The following is a 23,107-nucleotide window of genomic DNA, read 5'->3' as shown; positions in this document are numbered from 1 at the left end:
TCCTTGATCTCTGCAGTTCAGGGCTGCTTCCCGTTCACTGCTTGGTCTTGTACATATAATAGCTTCTCAGTAGTTAGACTGTCGGACTCATTGGGAAGGCAGTCAAAGCTGGGAGGGTGAGCTGGACTTGCACCCAGGCTGCAAGATGAGAAAGGAGCCAAAAGGTCAACTTCTACTACATGATCCTTTTGAGCCAGGATAATGAAAAGGACCCATCCTATCCTGATTGTTCTGTCCATATGGCCAGGACTTCCGGGACTTGTGATGCTTTGGTCGTGTGAAGGGAGCAAGAAATGGGAGTTTGGGATGAGTGGTGTAGAAAAGAGAAAAGAAACCCAGAATGGGCCCAGATTGGGGCCCAGGACCTTTTCTTCCTCTCTTCCTTCCTGCCTTCTTTCCTCTTAAGGCCACAGTGATTCCTGGCAGTAGATCTCATGGGAGTCCTCTGGGAGAAGCTGGGTGTGGGCTGCCTCCGAGGCAGCAGACTCCAGTTTCTCTAGGTTTTTCTTTCCGACACCCTTGGATCCTATTGTTCCCAGAACATTGGGAATTTGAGTGACTCTGAAGTAGGAGAGCTCCTAGCGTAATGAAGAGACTGGGGTTTCCTTGGTGGGAGTTGGTGTTTGTAGACAGAGTTGTGGAGGTCTGTTCAGATGGGAACTCTGACGGAAACCATTCCACATTAGCCCTGCTGACCCTCACCCTGAGACTCCTGAAATGAAGGTCTGACAGTCAGTCACATGTCATGATTGAGGATCCTAACGACGTACGTGATTACAGTTGGCTCTGCCTGGGCTGGTGTGAGGCAGGGATGGGTGGGGGCACTAGGAATCCGGCACAGAGTTCTGATCTTTGCCATTTAGTCACCTGGCCCCAGTGTTCTGATGACAAACTGCTGCCTCAGGATGTCTGTAGGAGGCATGTGGGAGCTGGGGCGCAGTGGTAGAGCGCTTGCCTAGCGAGTGTGAGGATATGTATATCGTGGATGTGTTACTCAAACCACTTGCTGCCTCAGGATGTCTGTAGGAGGCATGTGGGAGCTGGGGCGCAGTGGTAGAGCGCTTGCCTGGCGAGTGTGAGGCTATATATATCGTGGATGTGTTACTCAAAGAACCATGGTGTTGGGGTGTTTCAGCTGGTGGGCAAAGCCTGGCTCTGCCCCATCTCTTAGTGTCTAGTTTCCCAGGGGTGTGTGCTCATGAAGGCCCCACGCCTTAGAAGAAAAGAAGTAGGTGGACGATTGAGAAGGAAGTCACGGGTCGCCAGCCTCCCCAGTCCCAGGGCAGTGGGGAGGCTGATTTGGGGAACAGTGAGGAGAGGTGAGGGCAGTCGGGGTAAGGGCAGAGAGGAGGAACGTGGCAGAGGGTGAGGCAGTTTGTGGCATGTTAAGCCTGCATCGTGGCATCTCTGGGGAAAGAGGTGGCCAGTATGATGGGGTTGGTGGTGGCAGATGTGAGCCTGCTGTGTCTGCCAAAAAGGTCACAGATATTTTTAGGAAGTAGGTGATGAGGGTTGTTTCTGTTGGACTCCTCATTAGGGTCCGCTGTTGGCCTAGCTGTGGGCTGGGTGCCCAAAGGAGAGGCTACCCTCTCCACCCAGGCTTGTCCCTGTGGGTGTCCCGAAACCTGGGTTTGGAGGTGGGGAAGGTAATGAGTTCAGTTTAGAATTGTGGTGCCTTTGAGATCCCAAGTAGGTCCATGGGTTCAGGGCTCAGGAGGTGTCTGGCTTGGACAGGGGTTTTGCTGAGGTTGTGTTTATATTTGAAGTCATTGTCATGGTGATGTAAAGAAAGTTGAACAAATAAGGAAGACGGAAAAAGAGGAGCCCAAGCTAATTCATTGCAGGAGCTAGAGTCAACCTGCTTCAGTAGGACAGGGTGGCCAGAGGTGGCACTGTTGCCGTGGTGGTCAGGGATGTGCAGTAGCTATTATGGTGGGACAGTGGGAACAGATGTCAGATTGGAACAAAGGAGGGACAAGTGGACCAGGATTTTGAGGCTTTGACAGGAGGATGTCCCCAGGGAGTGTTTGTGTGTTCTTAGCTCCTGCTGCCTTTTGTCTGGGGGTGGGGCTGGTGTGCCCTCTCTACGCAGATATAGGTGCCTGTGAAGCTTTGGTCCTTTCACAGACTCATGCTGCGGACCTAGTCTTGAAGCCTGTTTGTGACTTCTTTGTCACTGGCAGTAACTCTGGGATACTGTTGGTGCAAGTGACTCCAGGTTTTTGTTCTTAGTGTGGAATCATCATAATTTATTATACCTTTTTCCACCCTGCTGGGGGTTTAAATCATTTACTATTTTGTTTGTTTGTTTTTAAGAAGGGAAGGGGTGTGTTTTAGTCCATAGTCAGCCAACTCCAAGGCAGGGATGACAAACAGGAATAGCAGAGCAGAAACAACTTGGCATACACAAGGTAGCAAAGGTAACGAGAAGAGATACTATTTTTTTTTTTTTTTTTTTTTTTTTTTGGTACCAGGGATGGAACTTGGGATCTTGGACTTGTAAGGCAGGCGGCGGAACCACTGAGCTAAATCCCTGGCCCCTCGTTTACTGTTTTCATTGATTTGAACATAAACACTTTTTTGGGGGGGTACTGGGGGTCAAACTTGGGGCCTTGCAGTTTTGAGGCAGGCAGCAAAACCACTGAGCTAAATCCCCGGCCGTTTTGTTGATTTGAATTAAAGCTGGAATAAGCAGCTAGAAGAACCCTGATTGGACTCTTATTGAGTATTTATTTGGGAAGAGTTTATGTTATTATGCTATTAAGTTTTTGGAATTATTAGACATTATGAATGAGAGTCTAACTGGATGTACTAGAATTTTCAGTACTTATATTTATTTTTTGTCCTTTCTACTTTTTTCTTTTCCTATTAGTCATTAACTTCCCTATTATTCATTCCTTCTTTTGATTTATTTTATTGCTCACCCTTTAATATCTACTTTGGTTCACTGATTTTTAGTCCTTTAAGAAGTATATAATATGTAGCCCTTTGCTTTGAGTGCAGTACTAGCTGGTGCCCTTTTGTACAGTGCCCTCCCTGTCCTTTGCTCTCTAGTCATTCTGCTGTAAATCAGTTTTTGTTGTTTGTTTTGTTTTTTTGTGATCCTGTAGCTCAGGCTGGCCCTGAACTCATGATATTCCTGTCTCAGCTTTCCAAGTGCTGGGATTATGGGCGTGCACTACCACACCCAGCTGTAAATCAATTTCCATCCAAGGATTATTTAGTAGGTGGGATCCTGAATTTCCAAGTACATAACACTGCGGAGAACATAATTAAATTTGCTTGTTGAGTTTTAGTTTTATGGGTTATGATTAATAGATGTGATCTGCAAAAATATTTTATCAGACAATTACATTTTCTTTGTGGCCAACCACATGATTACTATGAAAATGCTTCATGTATTTGAAAGAAGAAAATATGTAGTATTCTCTGGGGCACAGACTTCAGTTACATATTTTAACTTGAATTTATCCTTGATTTCCTTACTTACCCATCCATCAAATTCTGAAAGGTCTATAAAAAATTCTTGCTATCATTTTTTTTCTAAGTCAAGCTCTGCTTGTATCTGCAGGAGTTTTCCACTTTCCTGTTGGTGTCTCTGGATTTATCAGACTCCCACATCAGATCATCTGTTGCATGTTTCATGCTTTTGGTCTTTGGGTTTCACATGCTCACGCTGTCTTGCTGCTGGGCGGCTTGAACTGTTGGTGGTATTAGTAAACAGAGCCATAAAACTGATTAGATCATTTGTATTACTGGCGTTACTGCTGCTGCTCAGTGAGGCAGCCATGCATGCTTGTACCGCTGCTGGTTCGAGCCGGTGGGAACATGTTATATTCTTTTATTTTCTGTGTTTTGGGGAAATATATAGCCGAGGATCTAAGAGAATCCCTTTTCTTTACAGTCCTAAAATTAATAAATAAGTATATCTTATAAAACAGCAAGGCTCAAGATTTAAGGTATTCATCAGTAGGAGGGCAGGAAGCCAGCAGGCCTCTGTAGTGTCTGTTCAAACTGACTTCCAGTGGAGTAGTTAGTGACCAGGTCCTGCTTTTCTGCTGGTAAACATAATGCCCTCTCCTTGGCTGTCCCCAGGGTCCTCATGATAGCCAGGCTTTTAGGAGGAATGGATTGCAAATTCCAGGGATGTGGCCTACAAACCCCTTTCAATCTGTTTTCTGTTGCTATAACAAACATCTTGGGGCTGGATGATGTATAAAGAAAAGAGTTTTATTCAGCTCAGAGTTCTAGAGCTCAGGGAGCACACTTGGCTTCTGTAAGGGCCTCTTGCTGTGTCACAATACAGTGGAGGAGTGACAGGTACAAAAGACAGTGGGCAGAGAAGGCTGAGCTGCTTTGTAACACCCAGTTTTCACAGGAAGTAATCCAAACCCATGACCTGTTAGCCTCCCACTAGGTCTCACCTCTTGAAGCGCCCACCACATCTGGCGCCCTTACAATGGGCAAAATGCCTGTTCTAGCGGATGAACCTTCAGAGGGCAAAACATCCCCAAACAACAGCAGAATCTTCTCTTTCTTTGCAGGTCTGGCTCTTTCTTTGGGTCCCGGGGTTTGGGTGGCTCTACCTTGCACTTTCCTTGTTTCTGCTTTTCCTTCTGCATTTTGGGCAGCAAGATGGGCTCTCTCTGCACTTGCAAGGAAATGACCAAGAAGTACGGAAACATGGTCAGGAGCCAAATATCAGCTATGGAGGCTTCGTCTCTGTCTCACCCTTTTTCTATGCATGTGGGCTTTTGTTTTTGTTTTCTTGAGACAGGGTCTTGGGATATAGCTGTCTAGTCCAGGCTGGCCTTGAACTTGCAATGCTTCTGCTTTAGCTTTCCCCAGTGCTGGGATTGTAGGCATGCGCCACCATACCCACCTTCTGGGCTTGTGTTTCAAGTTACTTAAACTGTCTCAACATACTAGAGCGGCCTAAGCCTGGCTAGACTTTGAGATGTTAATGAGTCAACTTCCACATTCTTCTGCATTTTCAGATAGAGGCAAGTGGCTAGGAAAGACTGGCTTGAAAATACCCAGGGCCTGCTGAGGAAGGCTTATCAAAGAGCCCTCCACATGCTTTTAATATTCATATTTCCACCTCTGGTTTTTCTTTTCATTTGCCTGGTATGTCCTTGCCTAACCTTTCATTTTAAATCTTTCTCATTTAAGATTTTAAACCGTTAGACAACTGCCTTGCTCTGTTCTGAATGTACAGAAATCCTTTCTGTGTATACTTGAGTAAGGGCACTGCCAGTACACAGAAAACACGCAGTTTTCCAGATATTTCTGATGAGAGCCACAGTCAACAGGAGTAGCAAATGAAGTTCCCTGAAATGGGAAAGAAAAGGCAATTTAAAATAACTTGGAGCCGGGCGTGGTTGTGCATGCCTGTAATCCCAGCACTCGGGAGGCTGAGACAGGAGGATCACTGAGACCCGTCTATGCCTCATGCCTGTAATCCCAGCACTAGGGAGGCTGAGACAGGAGGATCACTGAGACCCGTCTGGGCTACATAGTGAGTTCCAGGTCAGTCTCCACTACATAGTGAGACCCTGTCTCCAAAAACCAAAAAAAAAACCAAAAAACTTGGAATAGTGGTCCGCTTACTAAATGAGGACAGAGACATTGTTGTGTGTTGTTGCATAGTTTTTATAAATGCTGCTAAGCCACTACCTCTATATTTTTGGTGCTTGCACTATGTAATACTTTCATTACCTTTTGATTTTATTGTTTGTGTATTAAATATTTTTATTTTCAAAAAACTTTTTTAAACCATTGTCTTGTATTAGCACATAGCTAGGTGTGGCAGGAGAGCACGGCAGAGGCAGGGATAACAGCAACAAAACTAATTTGGTGCATTCTGCCCATGATTTGTTTTGATTCGAAATCATGGTTTTATTTGCAGCACTTAGAGGCTGTTTCTTTCCTCGCCTGAGTTTTGCTGTCTTGGGTAAGTTTCTCATTGTTGCTCGTTCCCCGGGTGCCTGTGTTAGGATTCAGGTTTGCTAGTGAATTAGGACAGCTTCTCTCTCTCTCTGTTTAGAAATCAGAGCCAGGTTTCACACATCTGTTCCGTGAGACTATCCAGGCCCTGGGCTCCTCATGTCATGATGTTCCTGGCATTCTCTAGTGTTATGCTTTGCAGAACGAGCGTGGATTACATTTACCTAGAGGCAGGCTCGCTAGCTTCTGGGCCGCGCCCCTGAAGGTCCAGATTTGGAAAGTCTGTGGGGCCCTGAGCATCTTCATTTCCAGCCAGTGCCCAGGCTGTGCAGATGCCACCAGTCAGTCTTGGGGCCACCTCACCACCTGATGGCCCAGGACAGCACACTTTCAATCTGACAGGGCCCAGTTGAGCTGCTGGCAGGGTCCTTACATGGGACAGCGATGTGCCGAGTGATAGCAAGTGTTCTGTTGCTAAAGCAAGAGAGGGCAGATGGTTGAGGGTGACAGCAGGAAGTTTCTGGAACACCACCCACCGCTCTCCTTACTTGGAGCCTTTTCCTGTGTGTATGAGTCTTACTATTGGCCAGGCCCATCTGCTTGGGAAGTGAGGCATTGTTGCAGGGAGCTCTGGCCTGGGGCTGGTGAACAAGCTGGGAGGACCGCTGCATCCTTGCTGTTTCTGAGAGCCATTGGGCTGTTCCTGGAAGCTGGGTCTGGTGGGCACATGCTCTCCACTCAAGCCGCCTCCAGATCTTTCAGCCCTATGGGATCAGGTGCTCCTTTCAGAACCCAGCTTTGTGACAGAAGTATCTTGTTGTGCCACCTCCTCATGTCTTGCCTTCTTTAACCCCAAATAGAGCACTTTTCTAGGAGAACTTGGGGGCAGGAGCCATTTGAGCCCTACTGAGCTGGGTGGCTCCTGGCACCCCTGACATAAGAGCAGTGACTGCCAACCCAGAGTTCCTGCTGCTGTCGTCAGCTGTCATGGAGGTGAGCTGCAGAGGACATGTCCCACAGGTGCCCCTGTGGCCGATGGTGTGATTCTGTGGAAAGTGTTTGGGAGGCTGCAGTCCTGCCCTCACTGTCCAGGTTACCCTTTATGTTCCCCGAGGCTGCTTCCAGCCTGGGGGAGCCCAGACGTGTGTTCAGTGGTGGGGACCCTGGCTGGGCCATAATATATCCGAGTCAAGAGACACTGCCCTGGGCCTTGTCCTATCTCCAGCCACCCTGCCCCACTTGCAGTAAAATAAGCCAGCAGATCCAGATAATCCCATGAAGGCTCCTTCCAGCGCAGTGTTTCAGGATCCTTGTGTACCAGGGCACTGGGGATGGACACTCTTTTTCTAAGAGGTGTCCTTCAGGACCAGCATGCTCAGGCTGAGCCTCTGGGCGAAGCCATGGGCAGTGCCCGTGGCCCCTCTCCTGACCTTTTTTGCCAGGAGAGCTCCTCAGGATGCCATGGCAGGGCAGAGTCTGCAGCACAGCCTGGCTAATGATTGACGTGGGCTCCACTATTTTTAATTCCCGGCGAGTAGGTGGGGACTTGAATGCTTGACAGCACTTCTGTTGGCTCTTGGGTAGTGCCTGGCAAATCTGGTCAGGGTTGGTGAACTGCTGCCCAGGGGCTCTCTGCCCTACATCAGTGACTAAATGGCATCTGTGAGCCACACTTCAGAGGCGAGGCAGTGCCATACAAGGGCAGAGTTGGGGATGTCATACACCCTTGCATGTCACTTGACGGCCCACCCTGGGGTGGGAGGGAGAGAGGGGAATGTCCTGGATGTGTCCTTCCTGCCCCCAGAATTCCTGGAGCCTTTGTACAGCCCGGGGCTTCCGGGACAGGTGCCACCCAGGGTGTGGAGAGATGAGTCAGGGTGCCCTGGTGTTCCTGGCGGTCTCAGTGGCTGTTGAGGACCTCATGGTGCCAGCCCTGTGCACTGATTTCAGTCCTCCTGGGAAGTCTGGGGTCTAGTGTCCTGACTGTAGCCCTTGTAGGATGTAACCTCTGAGCCTTGGTTCCCTTGTTATAAAGTAAGGTGAAAATATGTGTCAATAGGATAGTTATGAAGGCTACAGGGGTGATGTATCATGAGGTCTCAAGGACTAGAGAAAGAGGAACATGGTTAGAACACTGGAGGACACAGAGCACTTTAGAGTGGGGGAGCTGTTGTGGGTGGGAAGATGACGGTGGGCTTCCTGAAGGAGGGGGCTCCATGTGGCCTCAGGGAGATAGACAGCCAGTGGGGCCTTTGAGGATGAGTCTAAAGGAGGAAATCGCGGGCTTTGGCCAAGTGAAGGCGTGTATTTCCCATGATTCTTTTCATCACACACAGACCTGGGAAGCCCCCTCTTCCTACTATTCCTTAATGGCCCAGTGTAACTCTTAGCCCAGGGTAGGTAGGCATGGCTTGAGATGCCTACCACAGAAGCCAGCCATCCCCAGGACCTGACAGAGACGCCCCCCTGGCCATTTGACCTGTGGGTTCTCTGGAGATTTCTTTCAGCTTCCAGTGTGCATGGCTGCTTTTGTCTTTGCTAGGATATGTTGTAAGGAGGGGCTTCAGAGGCTGCTAGGTGGAACAGGAGGCCTCAGCCAGGTGGCCCTGGAGGGGATGCATGCTCTCAAGTCATCTGGACCTGAGGGCTGAGATTCCCAGGCGGTGACCTGTCCCTGAGGACAGGGTGATAGGACCAGGGCCTTCCTGCTGCCGGTGATGCTGGTCACATCCTCCACCCTCGCCCCCTCTGCCATTTTGAGAGAAGGGCTGTGAATATCATTTTATGGAGGTAAGGTGGCTTATCATCTCCTAACCAGAGAGCCTCCTGTGGTACTTGGGGAATAAACCCAGGGCTTTGCACCAAGCTACATCCCTAGCTTTTTTTTTTTTTATTTTGAGAAAGGATGTTACTAAATTGCCCAAGCTGAGCTCAAACTTTTAATCATCCTGCCTCAGCCTCCCACTGTGCTGAGATTACAAGCCTGTACTACAATGCCCAGCATAATTCAAGAGTCTCTTGCAGGCTTTCCCCTTCTTCCAAAGAGGGTAAACTGTTATAAATGATGCACATGAAATCACTTCCTCAGAGACAGGGCTTTGTGAGGAAAAAGAAAAGTTTATTCCAGTGAACAGAGACTAAAATCGGGGATAGATTTTAGCAGCTAGCTGGGAAAAGCCAAATCTGTTAAATCTATGAGTGGATGGGCTGGCAACCAGAGATGGATATCAGCAGCTAGCAGGGAGAGATTTCACCCATGGGTGGATGGGCCAACATCGTGAGGGAGATATTAGCAGCTAACAGGGCAAGGAATTAGACATACAGGAACTGAAAAGGGGTTTGTAGGAATTAAAAAGAAATATTTATAACAGAGGGTCCACGGATAGCCCATGCAAGCGTGCAGATAATCGCTGGACTTCTGGTGCCTGTAGATTGTATCCTGTTTGGGAGAATGGCATGCTGGCTGTGGAGGTCTCCTCCAGGCCAGGCATGCGTGATGTAAGCTACAAGTCCTCCTCGTGGCTCCGAGACAGCTCCAGTAGATGTGGTGGAGAGCCCGGGTCAGCCCGGCCACACTGAGGGAAGCTGGTGAGTCCTCATCCTCGTCCTCGTCCTCATCCTCGTCCTACCCCACACCGCGCAGGCGCAGTCGCAGTCGCAGTCGCAGAGCCTGCATTTCCTGCATCCCCAGGAGGTTTCAACTCTCCCGCTGGGATGGCTGTGTGTCCTGGTGGGCGCGTGTTCCTGGAAGTGTGCTACAGTGTTTACCTCCCCTGCTGCTGCGGTGAGCCTGCTTCGGGCCAGGACTCTGTGTTCTCCCGCCTCTCCGGGCCTCTCGCCCAGCCATGGGACCTCTCTGAGCCCAGGTGGAGTCACTGTGAAGCCAGTGGCAGCTGAGCACCAGCCTGCCTTGCCCAGGCTCTAACCACGCTCAAGGAGGGGCCCTTGCAGTGAGTGGTTTGAACATTTGCAAAAAGTGTGATGTTACAGACATTACCTTAAAGGGGACCCCTAAGTTCTGTAAGTTTCATGCTTCACAAAACTTGGATGCACTGCTATAGATGCTGACAAAACAAAACAAAAAACAAAAAATTCAAATAGAGCACTGGCTGGGAGAAAGCAACACTGAAGCAAAAGACGTTTTAACTTTTGCCTTTAAAAAGTTTAGTTTTTCTTTTCTTTCTTTCTTTTTTTTTTGGAGACGTGGTCTCACTGCATAGTCCAGGCTGGCCTTGAACTCACTGTAACCCATACTTTCAACTCTCCTGTTTCAGGCGTCCTGAGTGCTGGGATTACAGGTGTGCACCACCACACCTGGCTGTGTTTTGCAAACTAGTTGAATGCTATAGTTCACTTGTACCGACAATAGCCTGTTCTTTAAATTAGATTTCAAGCAGTGCAGTTCTCATTATTGTGCTTTTTTACTTTTATTTTATTTATTTTTCTCTCATTGAGTTTATTGGTACATTTTAGGGATACAGTACAGTTACATTCATCATTGGGATCTTGTACCTCTACATGACAGGTCTTAGTTTAACTTTTATGTGTATTGTTATTTATGTATTGCTATAATTATAAAATACTTCATAATTTAAAAATGAGAAAAGACAAATACATTGATCGGAAAGGCTGTAATGAGACCAGCCATCCCGACACACTCTTCCCCTTTCTCTAAATCTGTGTTTTTATCTTTTTTTTTTTGGTTTTTTGAGACAGGGTCTCTATGTACTTGAGACTGACCTGGAACTCACTATGTAGCCCAGGCTGGTCTGGAACTCACAGCAATCCTCCTGCCTCAGCCTCCCGAGTGCTGAGATTACAGGTGTGCGCCACCATGCCCAGCTTAAATCTCTGTTTTAAGTAGCTCTGTATGTTTAAATAATAGTTTATGTTACTATTTCTTAATTTATCAATTTAGACATTACGTGCGGACTTCCTGCTTGGTTAGATAAGGAATTAATACATATATCAATATTTAATGCTGGCGTTATTGGAACCATAAAGTATATCGTTCAGTATGGTGCCAAGTAATTCATCCGGATTACACATTTGGGGTACAACACCCACTGCCCCTGTGGTTTGCTGTAGCATGTCTGTTGCTCCAGACGGGACACAGCTCCCCAGGACACCGGCCGGCTGTGGAGTTTTCCCTCTCTGGGTTCCATGTATTCATTTCTTTACTTACTTCCTCACCTTGCTGGAGTCCTTCAGAAGTTCCTAAGCAAAACTGCATGAGAGGTGGGGATTTTGTTTTGGGTCTTTTGAAAAATCTCTTCCCCGCAAGTTAGCTGGGTCCATTCAGAATTTTGAGGACCTGGGTCCATTGTCTTGCGCTGTTCAGTGTGGGTGTTGAGGAGTCCAGGGTCATTTCAGTTCCCCAGAGAGGACCTCGGTTCCCATTTTTTTCTGGAAAGCACCAGCGTTTTTTCCTTGCTGCTTCACAGCAATAGGCTTTGCTGACACTCTGTGTTTTTAATCATTGGGCTGCCATGGCATGGTCTTTTCAATATAGACATTTATTTCAGTGTCAGGCAGTGTTCTTATATAGTAACTGGTAATTTTCTTGTCTGTGTTTTTCCTATTTTGTTTTGTTTTGTAGTTTCCTGAGATTCCTTTTAGTCAGATATTGAAACTCTTACATCTTTCCTTTTGTTTGTTTGTTTTTTTCTTTGATCCTTGGGGTCTTGTTGTTTTGTTTTGTTATTCTTTGTCCTGACTCAATCATCTGCGCTTTTTGGGGTTGCAGTTTTAACTTTAGCCCTCTTGTTTTCAATTCCTGAATACCCTTTCCTGTTCTGTGATCATTCCCCTCTTTGTAGCATCTTCTTTTTGCTGTATAGATACAGTATTTTCTTACACCCTGAGGATATTATTATGCTTTTGTCCTCTGCTTCTCATCAGCTTGAGTTCTTCTCTTTCCTCCTCTTTTCCGTGTTCATCTCTCCCTGGGTGATCTGAGACTGCGCAGATATTGGATCCTTCACTGTTTGTTTACGTGAGGGAGGTCGCAGAGCTCTTAGGCAGCCGAGGGCACTGGCCTGGGTGGGTGGGTAGGTGGGGACTTGGGATTTTATAGCCTCTCTACGCTCAGAAGGGTCACTCTGGAAGCTCTCATCCTCCTGCACTGCGCACCTTATGCCCCAGCCTCCAGGTGGCCCCTGATAAGAGGAACCAGAAGAAACACCTGGAGAAGGCAATCTGAGGTCCACTTCTTCCCGCCCTGTGGATGAGGTGCTTCTGTTGCTTTTGTTGTAGGGGCTGGAAGCTCTGTGTCCCCCTCCCTGGGTGTCAGTTTCCCCATTTGCAAATGGAGAGAGGAGGTGGGAGGGTGGGAATGAGCTGAGTCACCTCTCAGGGCCTCCTCCAGCATCCTGGTTGTATGAATGACCACCCATCAGTGGCACTGCCCTGCTAGTGCAGATGGGGCCGCCTTCCCTTTTCCTGCTGCAGACAGAGCATTTGCATTGCTGGCTGGGTGTGCCTTGTCTGCCACACAGAACCCATCCTGGAGCCAGAGTCTCACCTCAGTGACTCACGGTGACCGTGGTGACTCTGTTGTTGACCTGTAATACAAACAGGCACCTGTGCTGACTCCCCGAAGTAGGGAGGAGGTGGCCACTGGGTCTGTCTTGCATTGTTGTCGGAAGGGCTCTTTTGTGGTTGTGGTGATCAAATGCTTCCCTTGTCTAAGGCTGAGCCTAGTGCACGGGTTCTCAGACCTCTGTGCCAAGGCTTCTCAGGAGAACACCGGGGAAGGAGCTGGAGGGAGGAGAGGAGAAATGTGTGGTGCTCTGTTGACTTTTTGTTCCTGCCATAGCGGATTATTACAAACCCGTGCCTCAAAACCATGCAGCATTTTTGTGGCAAACTATATATCCCGTAAATGTTAACCATTTTAACTGTTACTAGGATAGTTCAGTGTGTGAAGCGTATGAACACCGTTGCGCAGCCATCCTCCCATCCTGATCAGAATTTTTTCTTTTTCCCAAACTGACTCACAGTACCCTTTTCACATGAACCCCCACCTCTGGCAACTACGTTCTCTCCGTCTCTAGATACCTTTCCGACCCCAGATTCCTCATTTCAGTGAAATCATATTAGAGCCATCCTTTGGTGGCTGGCTTATTTCACATGTTTCATTCTTGTGGTTCCATGTGTTTCTGTGCTGTTCCATATGTCAGAATTTTCCTTCCTCTTTGAGGTGAGTAAAACCCACTGGATGAATACACACTTTCTTTACCTGTTCAATCTTCGCTAGACTTGGACTTTCGGGAATGAGGATGTGCCCTCTCCTGTCCGAGGCCCTGCTCTTGTTCCTAGCTGTGACCTTGGAGTGGGCTTGCTGGTGGCAGGGTGGTTCTGTATGGACTATTTTGAGGAACCACCATGCTGTTCCCACTGTAGCTGCCCGTTCGACCACATGACTCTTATCTTACCGTTTCATCTCAGAGTCTGGCCTTGTGGGTGTCGCGGTGTTGGTGGGCGTTCTGTCTGTCCTCACCTTTTCCAGCCTGCAGCGGCCTTTGCTCCCCTGGGCTGTGGTCCCTTCTTCCACAAGTGGCAGGCACGCTCTGGTGCTCAGACTGGCCTGCATTGTTTGCTTTCATCTCCACTTTTAAAGACCCCTGTGATTTGATTGTGTTCACCCAGATAATCTCGGTTGGGATCCAGTCTTTGTGGCTGGTCACTTAAGGTGACTTTCTCAGGGGCACCAGGGTGGGGACTGTCTGGGACATTTTTGAAGGAACTTTAGCCTCAGCCTTTGCAAAGGCCTCCCTCCCTCCACCCTTCCTCTGACTGACACTGTCCCCAAGCCTTGCTAGTGACTCACGCTCCTCACTTGTGACCTGCTCACCTGGAGGTGGGCACATATGCAAGTTTGCTTTGTGCCTGGGATCTTTGTTTTTTTCCTCCCCAGTGTCAGTCTGTCCTCTTCTAGCTGCTTTGGTCAGATGAAGGTAACTGTCCCCAACTTTACGAAGCTTGTTCTAATCCTTATGCATTCAGTCCTTGCGGTACTTTAGGCTAAGTGGGGCAAGTCATAGCTTTGTGGAGAGCATGGAGGTTCAGAGAGGGTCACACTGTGGGTGGCAGGTTGGGCCCAGACATTGTCTCTCAGGCTGCTTAGGGAGCAAGTTAAAATTATTATCATGCAGGAGCTGAGCTCAGTAGCACATACCTGTAATCCTAGCTACTTGGGAGGCCAAGATAGGAGGATTATAAGTAATCTACATCCTTTAAAAAAAAAGTTATTATATACCACCTACCATATGCAACATGATGGTAGCTTTACATATGAATATTAATGCTTGAATCCTCACAACCTCCTCCCTTGCCCCGTTTTATAAGGATGGAGAAAGGGTCAAAGAGGTCAGGTGATAGGCCTGAGGTCACATAGCTAACATGTGGGAGAGATGGAATCGGAGTGCATCCCTGGGTGGTCCAGCAGCAGTGTTAGAAGATAGGATCAGAGCTGTGTGGGGTGTGGGCAGAATTCGTGCAGCAGAACTGAGGAGTCTCTTATGACTCCATGACCTTTGTGGCTCTTGTTGGGGGATCCTGGGCTGTGCAGGGACGGGGAGCTAGTGTAGAATGTGGGAGAGAGTCATCGGGGTGGTAGAACAACCTGCAGAGGATCTGAGCTCAGGCATTGGGAGTCAGTGTTGCTGCTGTTTAGCCTATGTGGCCGGGAAGCAGCTCCCCAGCTTCCAAGTCCCCAGCTCAGTGAGGGAGGGGCTCGAGGCAGGAGTCTCCAGGGTCCCTTCCACTGGGAACTATTTGAAGGGCCCCACTTCAGGCAAGTGGTTACTACTGCCGCAGGGCTGGGGTGTGGGGCATCCTCTGCCAGGGTGGCCTGGGAGAGCCTGGGTGGTCTCCCTGGGACTTGCTCTTGATCTCCACCAGCCACGGCCATGGTTGGCTGTCTCATCGGCTGTGTTCCTGGGAGAGATTGTCTCCTCTGTACCAGTGAGCAGCTGTCCCCGTGCGGAAGTGGTGACATAAAACGTAGACCTGTCTCTTCCTGTGGCCTGCGCTGTGCTCAAAGACACAGCCCACAGTTTCCCTGGGGGCGGGGTATGTAGAGTGCACGTTTTTTCAGGCTCTCAGTCCACGGGGGCTGCTCTAACGAGCACCATAAACTGGGCGGATTAGAGAACAGGTCATACTGCTCACCGTGCTAGAGGCTGAAGTCCAAGACCAGTGCCATCAGGCGCACTGTCTGCTGAGGAACGGCGCTCAGGCTCATAGGTGGCACCTTCTCACTGTGGGTTCACGGGGTGACTTCTCTGGGGTCCCCTGTTTACGGGCTTCCATCCTGTCATGAGTGCTCCTCTCTCCTGACCTAGTCACGTCCCCAAGGCCTCAGCTCCTGACACCAGCACACCTGGGCTTAGAAAGTCAACAGGTACATTTTGGAGGATACAGATGTCCCATCTCTAGCAGATACTGACCACCCCACGAAGTTAGGATATGTTGCGGGTCTTCTCTGTCACTGTCACTGTGTCTGCCACAGAACCTTGATGTCTACAGAGAGCATGAGCTGAGCCTCCGTGACATGGAGGCCACATTCTGGTCTGTGTGGAGCGGAGCCAGGTAATGACACCGTGTCCACGTTGACACTCTTTCCCTATTAACCACTTTCCTGTCCTTGGAAACCCTGTCTTGGGTTTGTTTTTTTTTTGTTTTTTGAGACAGGGTCTCACTATGTAGTTGAGACTGACCTGGAACTCACTATGTAGCCCAGGTTGGTCTCAAACTCACAGCGATCCTCCTGCCTCAGCCTCCCGAGTGCTGGGATTACAGGCGTGGGCCACCACGCCCAGCAGCGGAAACCCTGTCTTGGGATCGGCATCTGACTGTGTGTGGGCTCTGAGTGCCCGTTTGGTGTGGGCAGGGCTGTATCCCCCGGCTGAGGCTGACAAGAACTCTGCCAGAGGAGGGTGAGAGGGATCACTTTGTGCCCATGGGATCCTAGCATCCAGCCGTGGAAACTCCCTCACTGCCCTCTCAGCCCTAGGGACCTGGCTGGGAAGGGCAGGTGGTTCTGTGTGCCGGGGTGGAGTGGAAGTTCTGAGGATAGGGTCAGAGCCTAGTGTAGGCGCGGGCCCTGCTTCGGCGGCTGCCCTTGTGTGGCTTCTCCAAGGAACCTTTCAGGGAGCTCCCCATCAGCTCTTGCTCCTGCTGCGCCCCTACTCCTGGAGTTTGTGGCAGATGCCCAGACAATGGGGGGGATGCAAAGAAAACATCACCAGTTTCCTGTTGGTGCTTTCTCCATCACGTGGTTGAAAATTCAGCATAGCTAAGACCAGTGTGCTCTGCCTGCAGCTTTCCGCTACTATAACAAAATACCTGAGCTAATCAACTGAGGGAGAGAAAGGGTTAATTTTGGCTCGCAGTCTCAGAGGGCCTTAGCCCATGGTCAGTTGGCCTTGTTGCTTAGGGCCTGTGGAAAGGCAGCACATCATGGTGTGGTGGTTGTGGTGGAACAAAACTGCTCACCTCATGGTGGCCAGAAAGTACAGAGGAGGGGCAGGCACAGCCCTCTTCCTGTGCTGCACAGCCCTCTTCCCTCTTCACAGGCTGGGCACCCTGTGTTCTGTCCACTCTGCTTCAACTTGTCCCTACCCTTCTCCCGTAGTGTTCCTCCTCAACCCTTCACCCGGCCTTCAATCCCCCACGTTTCTCATCCTGGATATTAGCAAACACCCACCTAGTGGGACCCCCTAATCTTATTCGCTGTTTTATATTAGGGAAACCGATACAATGAGAGATTAATTGATATAATGAGAACAAGCTTGGTATTAAATTCTTACCATTCCCATGTTATAGATAGGAGAAATTGAAGCTCATGAAGGTTAAATAACCAGCCCAAGATCACCCAGCTAGGAGGGGCAGAGCTTGGATGGTGTTGCTTTAGAATCCACGTTCTTTTTCCCACATTGCCTTTCGAAGGAAGTATGGGCCCGCCATGACAGTGGACACAGAGACCAGTTTGTACGTCCTGATTCCTAGCTCCACACCATCGCGTCCCACTGGTGTCTACAGCTGGGCTCTTGAGATACCATTCCCAGGGCCAGTGGGCTCCGTGAGGAAGTGTGGGTAGCGGGGGATTCCTGGGCTCTGCGATCAAGTCCTGGCTCCACTGTCGACAGCTTGTCTCTCCCTGTGCCTCCTCCTGCAGCTCTTTTGGCAGAATGTTCATTTTAGTACTCGTCTCAAAGGGTTGTTGTAACGTTAAATTCCACGCAAAGTCCTTAAAGCCTGCCTGGCACATAATGCCTATTTGGTCAATGGTGGCTGTGATTAGGACGTAATACATCGGGAGGTTTGAGGATAGAGTTAAGCCGCTTTCTTTGTTACAGGGCCTCCCAGGGCTTTCACCATGCTGTTTTGAATTGGCAGTTTCCTGGAGGGGAGTGTTTGTTGTATTACCCAACCATATGTAGCAACCAGCATTTTCTAAACTGTTTGGACGACTGATTGCTTTTGAGCTGTGTACCTGCCAGCTTCACAGTGTGGACGGTGCTACTTTGGGGTCCAAGGACTCGATTCAGGCAGTGCTGAGCTGTACCTCCTGTTGCCTATGATTGCTTGGTGCCCCCGCTGGATGAGGGTCCGGGTTAGGTTTTGGAGGCGTGGATGGTGGAAGCTCAAAAGCGAAGTGAACAGACTTGGAGCCTCACCTGTGTCACACCCCAGGATGGGTCCTGCCCCGCAGATGGCCAGTATGCAGACACGAATATTGGCAGCTTCTCGTCCTTGCCAGGAGCCCCGAATGTGTGTATTGTCCTGCTTTTGCTCTGCGTGTGCAGGCCAAGCATGCAGTCCTTACTTCCGCTGAGGAGTGAGTGAAGGCAGAAGTTCTACAGGAGAAAATGGAGGCTGAGCCACACTTGCTCAGCTGCCAATCAATCGGCAAGCAGACGCCTGGCCCCCACCTTCGTGAATTCCCAACTCAAGCTGTATTTATGGATGTACGTTAAGCCAGGTGCTGGGGTAATCATGGTACACAGGGCTGATGGCTTGTGTGTTTGACCACTGCCCTGGAAAATGACAGACGCAGATAGCGGGGGACATTGGCACTTGATGAGAGCTCACTGGTCCAGGGACTGGAGAAGTTCTGGGGTGGCTGGTTTTCGGGGTCACTTATATGGAAGGTACCTTGCATTCATTCCAGGCTCCTGCTGCTCCCTGGTGAACCAGCGCCTGAGTCCTCGACTGGCATAGAAGCCTGATGTTAACTAGAGTTCCTCTTGGTGGTGGTGGGGGTTTGATAAGTTTGTATTATTTAGGGAGATTAAAAGTTATAGGTGGAATGATATATACTGTGTAGGGTTTTCTCCAGAATAATACAGGGAGTGTTAGGGGGACCCTAGATTCATCAGATTGCTTTTGGGGTAATAGTTTTTTTTTTTTTTTTTGGTACCAGATGTTGAACTCAGGTCCTTGTGCTTGCAAGGCAGGCCACCGAACCGCTGAGCTAAATCTCTGGGCCTGGGGTAATAGTTTTTGAAGCTGAGGTATGATGATTTATTGTACTATTGTTTTATTGTGCTATTGTTTCTCCATAATAAAAAGTTGTAAGAAGTGTTGAGCACTGTGAATCATTGCTTCCTTGCTGAGATTCATGTCTTGGAACTCCAGAGCCACTGTGTCTCATGTGGTCTCCTAGAGCCAGCTCCTGCAGAGACTTGGAGTGGGTGTGCGGCCAGGGATCTGGTTGTGTGTGGCTCCCCTCCCATCATGGCCAAGAGCCTTGGATGGAAGCATTGCATTTACTGGGGAGAAGGAAGAGGTAGGGGCCAGGCACTGAGGCCAGGAGCAGAGGTTGTGCAGCCCCCATTCATTTGCTGGGAGGGAGGGGAAAAGAAGGGAAAATAGAGCTAAGATGTGTGATGTACACGTACCAACTCCCCACAATTAATGTAATGATTACGTACTGCTAACATGCTCTAATAGAAATAAAAATTGAAAAAGCGCATGGCCAGCACCGTCTCCTGCCTTGGAGGAGGAGGGGCCTTAAAGCAGGCCCAGCTTGGAGTGGAGGGGTCACTGGTTTTGTGACACGCGACATTTTTTTGTTTGGAACTAGGGATGTAACTCAGATCCTTGCGCTTTCCAGGCGGGTGGTAGAACCACTGAGCTTAATCCCCAGCATGACACACCACACTTGCTGGAGGAAGGCAGGCTTTTCTGTCAGCCACGTTCTGCCTGACAGGCCCCGTCCCTAGTGCTCTTGCAACCTGAACAATTGTGCCTCTGGTGTATTGTAGCTACAAAACCAAGGGATGTGGAACCAGACAGTCTCAAGATCTCTTCCAGTGTGGATGTCGTGACTCTGGAAGTCAAGGTTTGGGGTGAGAGTCAAAACGGGTCCTCTTCAGGAGTCTTTAGACCTAAGAGGAAGGAAAAGCCCTGGAACAGTTCCATGGACACGCAGGGTCTGTGCTGCACAGGTCGCCAGTTGAGATGCTTGCTGGTGAGAGCCTTGGAACTTGGCTTCCTTAAATAGAAACTGCGTCTGTTCTGACCCCTGCACCTGGCTCCCTGTCGCTACATGTTCTCTCCTGCATGGTGCCTGAGGACAGTCGTCAGCAGCTGCTTCTGGTGGTGCATGGAGGCCGTTGCTGCTCAGAGCTGCTCAGAGCTGGCTCTTCATCTCCCAGACAGCGCTAGGAGTGCAGGGGGAACGTGGACAGAAAAGGAAACAAAACAAAAGCCGGTTTCCTCCACACCCACACCACTCTCCCTTTGGCACTTCTGTGACCCGATGGCAGGGTTTTTGCAGACTGACTGATGCTCCAACACCAGCCCGTTCTGCTATGGAGCTCCATTCGCACCTGAACCGGAACAGTGCAGGTCTCACAGGTAACAGCTCCGTCCCGCACGCCTGCCCTATTTGTGCTGCTTTTCATATCACAGTGGTACCCCACATTTACAGTGGGGCCGAGCGAGGACATTTACGCATGTGTAAGTAGTTTTTCCTGTAAGTCCGGAACATAGGTGAACTAAATACACAGGCATGCGCATTTACTTGTGTACACATTTACAATATATATGCATTCTTTTGTGTTTGGCTGTCTTGAACTATACATTAGAAACTGCTCACCTGAGCCAGGTGTCATGGTACACTCCTGTAATCCCAGCACTTGGGAGGCTGAGGCAGGAGGATCGCCATGAATTCGAGGCCAGCCTGGGCTGTATAGTGAGTTCAAGGCCAGCCTGAACTACACTGCAAGATCCTGTCTCGAAAACAGAAAAACTGCTCACCTCTACCGAAGGAGATAGACTCAGAGAAGAGGATAGAGGTGCTTTGTGCCTTTCTGTTCCCTTTGGGTTTCTCTACAGTGTGCTTGTGCTCCTTTTATTCTTTTAAATATAATGTATTTAGGGACGTTTTATGTTCTCAGCAAAACTGAGCAGAAACTGCATAGCTTCCTCCTCCCACCCCACTCCCCGCTCCCACCAAACTGTTGAATTTGTCACACTCTGTGAACGGACACCAACACGTCGTTGCCACCCACAATTCTTAGTGATTGTTGGGGTTCACTCTGGTGTTGTGCGTTCTGGGGGTTTTTGACTAACGTATGATGCTGTGTTTCTACCCATTATAGGGTCACATAGAAGAGTTTCACTTCCCTAAGAGTCCTCTGTATTTCACCTCCTCCTCCGGGCACCTGGCAACCATTCACCTTTTCCCACCGTCACTTGCCATTGCTGTGTCCTGCAGTGGGAATGTGACAGTCTAGATGCAGTGGTGGTGAACCCATGGGCTGTTCGTATCATTGAAAGCTCCAGAAGGTTCGCCATCACTGATCTATAGCCTTTCCAGATCGACTTTTTGCTCTTAGTAATATGCATTCAATACACACCTGCCCATGTCCTTTCATGGCTTGAAAGCTCATTTCTTTTTAATGTAGAATAATATTCTGTTTTCTGAGTGTGCTATCGTTTATTTAGCCATTTGCCTACTGAAAATCGTTCTAAGTTCAGCACTGTGAATAAAAGCACTCTAAATGCTGCTATAGTTGGATCTGAAATGTCCCCCAAAGGCCACATTAAAGACTCGGTTCCCAGCCTGCCACACTGTTAGGACATGGTAGAGCCTTTGTGCAGCAGAGCCTGCTTGGAGGAGGTTTAGCCTCTGGGACCCTACCTCTTCCTCCTCGTCCTCCCACCATTGCTGCCTCTTTCCTGGCCCAGAAGCAGCTGACCTCCGGCTTAGACCTCTGACACTGAGAACCGAAACAAACGCTCCTTGTCAGTGGTTTGTTTATCTCACCCATTTTATCACGGTGACGGAAGGCTGACTCGTGCTCATACCTGGGTGCAGGTATTCATGTGTGGATGTAGGTTCCAAACTCATTTGCTGGGTTGTTTGGTAAATGTTGGTTTTTTACGAAACTGCCAGACGTCTTCCAAGGGGGCGGTGTCACTTTGTACCTCCTCCCAGGAGTGAGTGAGTGAGCACCCCTCCTACTCCACGTCCCTCCGCAGCATCTCACAGTGTGGTGTGGTGGACCTGGGCCACTCTGATGGCTGTGTGGTGGTGTTTCCTTCTCTTAACTGGCGGTTCTTTTTTTGTCTTTTTTTTGGTTTTTTGAAACAGGGTCTCACTATGTAGTTGAGACTGACCTGGAACTCACTATGTAGCGCAGGCTAATCTCGAACTCACAACGATCCTCCTGCCTCAGCTTCCCGAGTGCTGGGATTACAGGTGTGCGCCACCATGCCCAGCTTGGCAGTTCTTAATAACACGTTGTGAGCTTTAGCATTTGCTTGTCATCTCTGTATCCTCTTTCATGAACTTTTTGTGTAGGCCATTTGCCCATTTAAAAAAAATGTGTGGTTTGTTTTCTTGTTGAGGTTGAAGTGCCTTTATCTGAAGTGCCTTCTACACATACTTTCTACCATGCTGTGGCTTATCTTCTCTGTATTTTATATTTTGAGATGGGTCTTATTATTTTGCCATGGTGGCCTTGTCCCCCTGGACTTAAGGGACCCTCTTTCCTCAGCCTCCCAAGTAGCAGGGATCATTACATGTACGCACCACCACACTGGATCTTTTCTTTTCATGTAAAAAATATATAAGCAGCCTGGCGTGGTGGTGCATGACTATAATCCCAGCACTTGGGAGGCTGAGGCAGGAGGATCACTGTGAGTTTGAGACCATCCTGGGATACACAGTGAGTTCCAGGTCAGTCTCAACTACATGATGAGACCCTGTCTCAAAAAACCAAAAAAAGGGCTGGGGATTTAGCTCAGTGGTTCCGACGCCTGCCTTGCAAGCGCAAGGACCCAAGTTCGATCCCCGGTACCAAAACAAAAAAACAAAAAAAAAATTTAAAAAATGTGTATGTATGTATGTATGCTTATATATATATATGCTTCTTCAGAGCTGCGTAGTTTATTTATTTTTGGTACCAGGGATTGAACTCAGGACCTTGCACTTGTGAAGCAGGCGGTGGAACCACTGAACTAAATCCCCAGCCCAGAGCTGCATAATTTAGATAGTATACTGAGATTTTTGTGGTCAAAACAGATTAAAGTTTTAATATTAAAAACTAATGAACACCCGTTCTGGGTATCTTCCCAAAAGAATTAAAAACATCCTACCACAGTGGTATATGCACACCCATGTTTATAGTGGCATAGTTTGTAATAGCTAAATCTTGGAAACAGCCCAAATCTCCCCATCAGCCAATGAATAGATAAAGAAGACGTGGTTTTCTTGTACAGTGGAGTACTTCTCTGCCATCAAGAAGGGTGTGCTTGAGGATTTCTTGCTAAATGGATGCACCTTGAGACCCCACTCTCAAGTGGAATAAATCAGACACCCGTGTAAATATCGCATTGTTTCTCTGGTGTGAGAAACCAAAGTGTAAATAAGGACCAGAATGTATAATAGATACTGGGAAATGGGAAGAAAATGTTCAAATGAGAAGGGCAACAAGAGAGGGCAGGAGGGGGAAAGGATGGGACAAGAAAAAAGAGAAGGAAAAAATGGAAACAGAGCTTTTGTAAATAAGGAAGCAGGGAGGGGTTGAAGGGAAGGGAATGGGAAAAAAAGCAGCAGCAAGATGTATCACATTACAGGTACGAATTCCCTATGATGGGTGTGATCATTATGTGTATTTAAAATGTACCAATAAAACAGACC

General features: G+C 48.7%; 1 long non-coding RNA gene across 1 annotated transcript; it reads left to right on the top strand.

The window, feature by feature from the left end:
- The first annotated feature begins 4,515 nt into the window (after positions 1-4,515).
- Positions 4,516-6,863, top strand: LOC104857710. The gene is made up of 3 exons (XR_778930.1): positions 4,516-4,544; positions 5,909-5,953; positions 6,807-6,863. It is a non-coding gene; the product is annotated as an uncharacterized LOC104857710 (long non-coding RNA).
- Positions 6,864-23,107: the final 16,244 nt, after the last annotated feature.

This window comes from Fukomys damarensis, unplaced genomic scaffold (assembly GCF_012274545.1).
Source record: "Fukomys damarensis isolate Sample0158 unplaced genomic scaffold, DMR_v1.0_HiC HiC_scaffold_20, whole genome shotgun sequence".
NCBI lineage: Eukaryota > Metazoa > Chordata > Mammalia > Rodentia > Bathyergidae > Fukomys > Fukomys damarensis.
Note: the sequence above shows the minus strand (reverse complement) of the source record. Positions and strands in the feature narration are given on the sequence as shown.